The sequence below is a fragment of the Meriones unguiculatus genome, assembly GCF_030254825.1.
Source record: "Meriones unguiculatus strain TT.TT164.6M chromosome 16 unlocalized genomic scaffold, Bangor_MerUng_6.1 Chr16_unordered_Scaffold_43, whole genome shotgun sequence".
Lineage (NCBI taxonomy): Eukaryota > Metazoa > Chordata > Mammalia > Rodentia > Muridae > Meriones > Meriones unguiculatus.
Window position 1 is genome coordinate 2,570,309 of NW_026843701.1, and position 6,373 is coordinate 2,576,681.

Genomic DNA, 6,373 nt, shown 5'->3' on the forward strand with positions numbered 1-6,373 from the left:
GTGACTCTCACAGCTGCTAAACTTGAGGGCTTCCCTCACTGGATTAATCTATCCCATCTTAAGCCTTTCACCCCCTCTCAAGATAATACCCCTTCCTACATATCAACTCCAACAGGACCTTGCTCCCTCAAGCTCCAAAAGATGCCAAGATCAACCACCCTGTCTCCAGTTCCAGAAGAATGAGGCCTCACCACAGGAGCAGTGTTTGACTCTACTGGATTGAATATGTATTTTTCCTCCTCTCCCTCTTATCTATTTCTGTTAAAGGTAATCCCTATGTATGGAGATTTGAGGTTCAAGAAACCATCATTGAAAATAAAAAATCTCTCCAAATAGGGTCGACAAATTGTTCTATGGGAGGCTGTCGGGAGCCGATTGAGATAGCCATCACCCCCACTTCTATCCCTCCCCTCTTATTTGATAGAATTTTGTTTGCTTTCTCTTTGATCAAACAAAGGATTATTGCAAAAAATGGCCAGACAGGTATAGAGGCTGCCCATACTGGTCTTGCCAAATCCACTCACCAGCACAGAAGAAGCTCCTTCACCTGTATCAAAAGACCCTCTACTTAAATATCCAAGACCTGTGGGATGCCAGATGGGAAGCAGGCGTCTTCGGAAAACTGTACCACTACTACACGCCTGATCTACTGATAAGTACTATCCATATCCAAAGAAAATATGTTCTAATTACCCAAAACCTGGGAATGGGAGAAGTAGAAGAGATAATTAAACACTCCTCTAAGATTATTACCTCTCTAACATCCCCTCTTATGAACAACACAAACCTGTCATTTAATCTCCTACTTCAGATTCTCTCCTTGGCCTACAAGCTCCTTAACGTGAGCCAACCAGGCCATTTTAAAGCTTGCTGGCTGTGTATACCACAGAGGACCAAGTCAGAGGTACCACTAACAGCCTCTGCAGTGACTCTGTCAAGCAAGCTCACTTCACCATTTACTAACTGCCCTGACTCTGATGTTGCCACAACCCCCTACCTTTCTTATATCACCCTCTTTGGCATGGCAAGCTGTTTCAAGGCATCTGGGACACACTCTGTAGGAATGCTAAGTTCCTTAAACTGTAATAAAACTGTAATCCTTGAAACCTCATCTCAATTCCAATGCCCTACTGCTAATAATATCTCGATTCTTTGTGGCACTCAGGTCTACCTTCATCTGCCTGCTTGTTGGTTAAGAGTTTGTGTTCTGGTACTCCTCTTCCCTCAGCTGGAGGTGATAAACAACAGAGAGCCCCTACCAATCCCGGTTGTGGAATCAAAAGCTGCCTAGCAGGAGAAGAGGGCAATTCAAATCTTACCCCTGCTGGCTGCTGCAGGAATCATGGCAGCTCTAGGGACCAGAACAGCAGGACTAGCCACCTCACTAACTTTGTATTATCAGCTTTCTTCCCAGTTTATCCAGGACCTCCAAAAAGTGGCTCAGACAATACTAACACTCCAAGGACAGATTGACTCACTGGCAGCAGTAGTACTTCAAAACCAATGTAGATTGGATCTCCTCACAGCTGAAGAAGGTGGCCTCTGCCTCTTTCTCCAGGAGGAATGCTATTTTTATGTCCACTAGTTGAGTATAGTAAAGGACAAAATCCAGCAACTCCAGACAGATTTACAAAAATGAAAGGAAGAGCTGGAGGCATCTAGCTTTTGGGTCTTTCAGAAACGCATATGGAAATGGATTCTCCCTCTTAGCTCACCTCTCCTGCTAGTTTTTCTGCTTTTGCTTTTTGCACCCTGCTTAATTAACTTCCTCTCTACATTCTTCCTACAACAAATGCAAAAAATCTCTAACCAAACCATTAATCAGTTACTCTTACAGGATTATAAACCTCTGCCCACAGAGCCAGATGACTATGACTCCGATGGTGGGGACCAGCTGTACCCCGAAAGGACAACGCCCCTAATCAGCAGGAAGTAGCTTGAAGAGCAAAAGTTGACCCTGTGCCCTTCCCCAGCATCACCTCTTCCTGATTCCTCACCTTTTAAAAAAACAGAAAGGAAGGAATGTTGGGATCAGTAAGCAGGCACCTCTATGGCCAGCTCCAAGGGACCTGACAAACCGGTTATCAGGCATTTGTGAAGACACTAAAAAGACCACCTGCTGCCCACCTGGAATCACCTGCTCATGCCCTGGGTCACCTTATAAGAGAACTCCTGGAGCCCCTCCTCTCTCTCTCTCTCTCTCTCTCTTCTGCCTCCTCTCTGTGACCTTTTTTCCCTTCCCCTAATTAACCTCCCAGGTGGAACCTGGTGTGATTTGTGAACCCGTTGCATAATCTTCACAGGGGCACGACTAACAGTGACCAGCAGTCAGAACTCTCGGCCCTAAAACACAAGTGACTGTGTTTCCCAGGTGAGAGGATACCCCACGGTGGGGGATTCCATCAGCTTTAACTCACCCAGCTAAACTGTGGAAGAGATCCCGGTTGCACCAGGTGCTTGGTCTCCAGCCCAGAGCCTCCTGCCAGCATGCTCTGATCACTGTTGCAGACTGAACTGTGGGCACCATAACATCAGAGACAGAGATTACCAGTCGAGAGATCATCCCACGGTGCATGAAATTATTGGGACCCACCTTAGGTCACCCAGAAATTCCCTGGAAAAGACTCAGGGTTCCACAGGCATCCAGGAGCCTGCCCAGAGCCAGATCCAGAGACCCAGGCACCTGCACAGAGTCCTGCCTGTGTGCCTGACTCACTGCCCCAGATAGAACTGTGGACCCCAGGGCACCAGAGACTGAGTTTCTCTGTTGGGTCCAAACCCACAGGGAGGGGAACAGCTGGTCTGATCTCAGAGCATTCAGCCAATACCACCACCCTGAAAAGGTCTCGGGAAAAATTACCCAGTTTCAGCACATGCCCAGGCATCCAATCCCCAGAAAGGCAGAAAGGCTGATCCATGTAAGTCTGCCTGCATATTCTACTCGCGATCACAGACAGAATAGCTGTCCCCAAAGCAAAGACTGGATGTCCTTGTCAGGAGGAAACCCCACAGAGGGGGTATCATCAGGTCCAACGCTCAGGACACCCATCTCCAAAAGACTTTCTGGATTCATGCAGGCTCTAGGCTCTAGCCTTCTACTGAAGGCATGAGCGCTGTGCTCACTGCCATTATTGAGTATTGCTAGGGCACTGGGGCACACAGCTGCATCCCCAGACCTACAAAAGCAAGAGAGCCATTACAGCAGCCTTCAGATACTGCTCCAATGATCAACCAGTTATCCCTAGCTAAACTGACAAAACTGTGGGAATTCTTGGTTCTTCAAGAAGCTGCACTCAATAATTACACTTTAAGAGCAACAGTTTCTGCTCACTAAATTCAGAGCAAGAAACCCAACAGCAGGGCAGCCGCCACAAGGACCTCTCTTTATGAGAGGAGAGCCTTCCTGAACACCACAGTTACCACACAGGTCCATACACCTGAAGTGAATTGTGACAATTCCTGAAAAACACCACTATTCATTTGACCATACCCAAAAAGCAGAGGATAACTTCAGAACTCCACCAAGTAGATTCTCCCCATCCCAGGACCCAGCAGGCACCAGAAATCAACAGACAACACCTGAGACAGAGAGATGAGTAGAGGCTAGCAAAAAAGCACAACCAACAAAAGGCAAAGCAATATGGCATCCCAGAACTCAGTTATCCAGGGGCAAGTAGCCCTGGACACCATACCATAAGTGAAATTCAAGATTACCTTACATCTATGTTTATGAAGAGGTTAATGGAGGAAGAAAATAAAGTGTGTAAAGAATTAGGGGAAGATATAATAAAACAGATTATGGTCATCTGTAAAGAAATACAGGAAGTTGCAGCCAAACAGACTGTGGCGTTCAGAGAGGAAATGATTAAATCACTGAAAGAAAGAAAAGAAACAGAGGAATGTTCAAACAACAGCTGAAGGAATTGAAAAAAAAACAGGAAAATACAGTCAGACAGGTGAAGGAAATCAACAAAATGGTTCAAGATCTGAAGATACAATTGGAAGAATTGAAGAAAACACAAATGGAAGAAATCATAGAGAGGGAGAACCAAGAAAAGAAAACAGAAACTACAGAGGTAAGCATAACCAACAGACTACAAGAGATGGAAGAAATAATCTCAGGTGTGGAAGATACAATGGAAGAAATTGATGTATCCATCAAGAAAATAATAAATCTAAAAAAATTCCTGACACAAACCAACCAAGAAATCCAAGACAACATAAAAAGACTAAACCTAAGAATAATAGGAATAGAGGAAAAAGAAGATTCCCTGCTCCAAGGCCCAGAAAATATTTTCAACAAAATCAATGAAGAAAATTTTTCCAAATTAAAGGGGAGGCCTATAAGTATACAAGAGGCCTACATAATAAATTAGACCAGAAAAGAAAATCCTCCCATCACATAATAATCAAAACAGTAAGTATACAGAACAAAGAAAAAATACTAAAAGCTGCAAGGGAAAAAGCCCAAGTAACATATAATGGCAAACCCATCAGAATCACATCTGATATCTCAGCAGAAACTATGAAAGCCAGAAGAGCCTGAACAGATATCATGTAGACCCTAAGAGAACACCGATGTCAGCCTAGGCTACTGTAACCAGCAAAACTCTCAGTTCTCATAGACGGAGAAATAAAGGTGTTCAATGACAAAAACAAATTTTAGCAATACCTACACACAAATCCAGCATTACAGAAGATACTAGAAGGAAAAATACAATCCAAGAATATTTGGTCTCTCCTGGTGGATTTCACTCTCACAGTTTCAGCACAAATCCTGCTCATCTCATAGTTGAACAGAAGAAGCATGGAAAGCACCACAACCCGAGAGCTTATGTAGTGCCTGCTTTCCTTCCTCTTTGATCTCTCCTGGGATCAGGAACATTATCACCCCAGGCTAGGCAGCAGGAACCACATTTTGAGAATTGAATGGCAATGAAAGTGAAGGCAAGAGCATAACTGAGGCTTCTTCTAATCCATGAAGAGAAGGGCCTCCCTGGGAAACATGTGCATATGGTCCAGTGGGCAAAGTGACATGCAGACAACCAAGGGGCGGGTGGGCAGCCTATTAGGGGAGACACTGGTATAAATTGCCTTCTTTCTGTGCATGATCAGGTGACAATGGTGAAACAAGGGGCACTGTAGCTCATTGCTGCCCATGCCTACGATGTCAGCAGCATCTCAGGCTTGATGAGAAGATGGCATCCATATCAATCTCTGATATTCTAACAACATGTGGTACATTGATTTCCCTTAGCTTGAGTAACAAGTGGCTATTAATATAGCAATTCACCAATCTTGAGTCTGGTACTCTACATGAGTACAAATGGATCATGAGGGATCTCTTTTCTGGGTCTTTCAAAGTCGAAACTTAGTGGCTGTTAGACAAGATGTATTATTTTTGTTTGTTTCTTATCATGGTTCTTTTTATTGAAAGCTGGTATTGGAGACTACTCTAGTTTATATCATGGTGGATCATTCTGATGTGTTTCTTTTTGTCTGATTGTATGTTATAAAGGGTCCTGTGATTTGGTCACATCCACTGAAATAACCTGCCACTCTAGAGGGCCTCCTTTGTAATATAGCTGCTGAATCCCTTTAGAGAAATGCATCTTGCTGCTTAACCACACACATTGGGGTTAGTGTGTTGACTGCAGAGTCACGAATATTTGGGTTAGCTAAACTGAGATTTCTTTCTACATAACAGCAGAATACGTTTCCAAATAATTTTCCTGTGCCAATGCATTTCTGAAACTTGGAATTATTCAGAACTTACATTTAAAAGTTTTATTTGAAATTTTCATACATGTATATATTGGATTTTGAGCATTTTCACTCCCATTCCCTTTAAACATCCTCCACTATATCCTGGTAAATAAGTTTTCCCCAAACCATTGTTTTTTCATGTTGCTGTTCTTTATTTTTTCTTCTGATTATTTCCTGGAATATGGGCTACAATCTTTAAGAAAATGACTCCCTACTCCCTTCTTTCTCATTTCTTACTTACTCATTGACTTTCAGGAAACAATAAGGCCACATTGCCCCCTTTTCCTTGCATGAGGAAATGGTGGTGATGCAAATTGCTACTGTGGCAGTTTGCTCATGAGGGTAACAGAGAAGTTGTTCCCACAAGGTCCTGTCTCACAGCCCTTGTTCACAGCGTCTGGTCAGTATGTGCATTCTGTTTATTCTCCATGAAAGTCCCTGAGATTTGGGGTGGAGACATTTCCTTTAGGATGACTACTCCACAGTCACATGTTCTCTGTACTTTGACCAATTGTGAGCCTCAGTCTTAACCACTTTCTACTGTAAAAAGAGACTTTTAGGATGTATGCTAAGAATAGCATGATTCTATGCACTTAAATATAAGGAC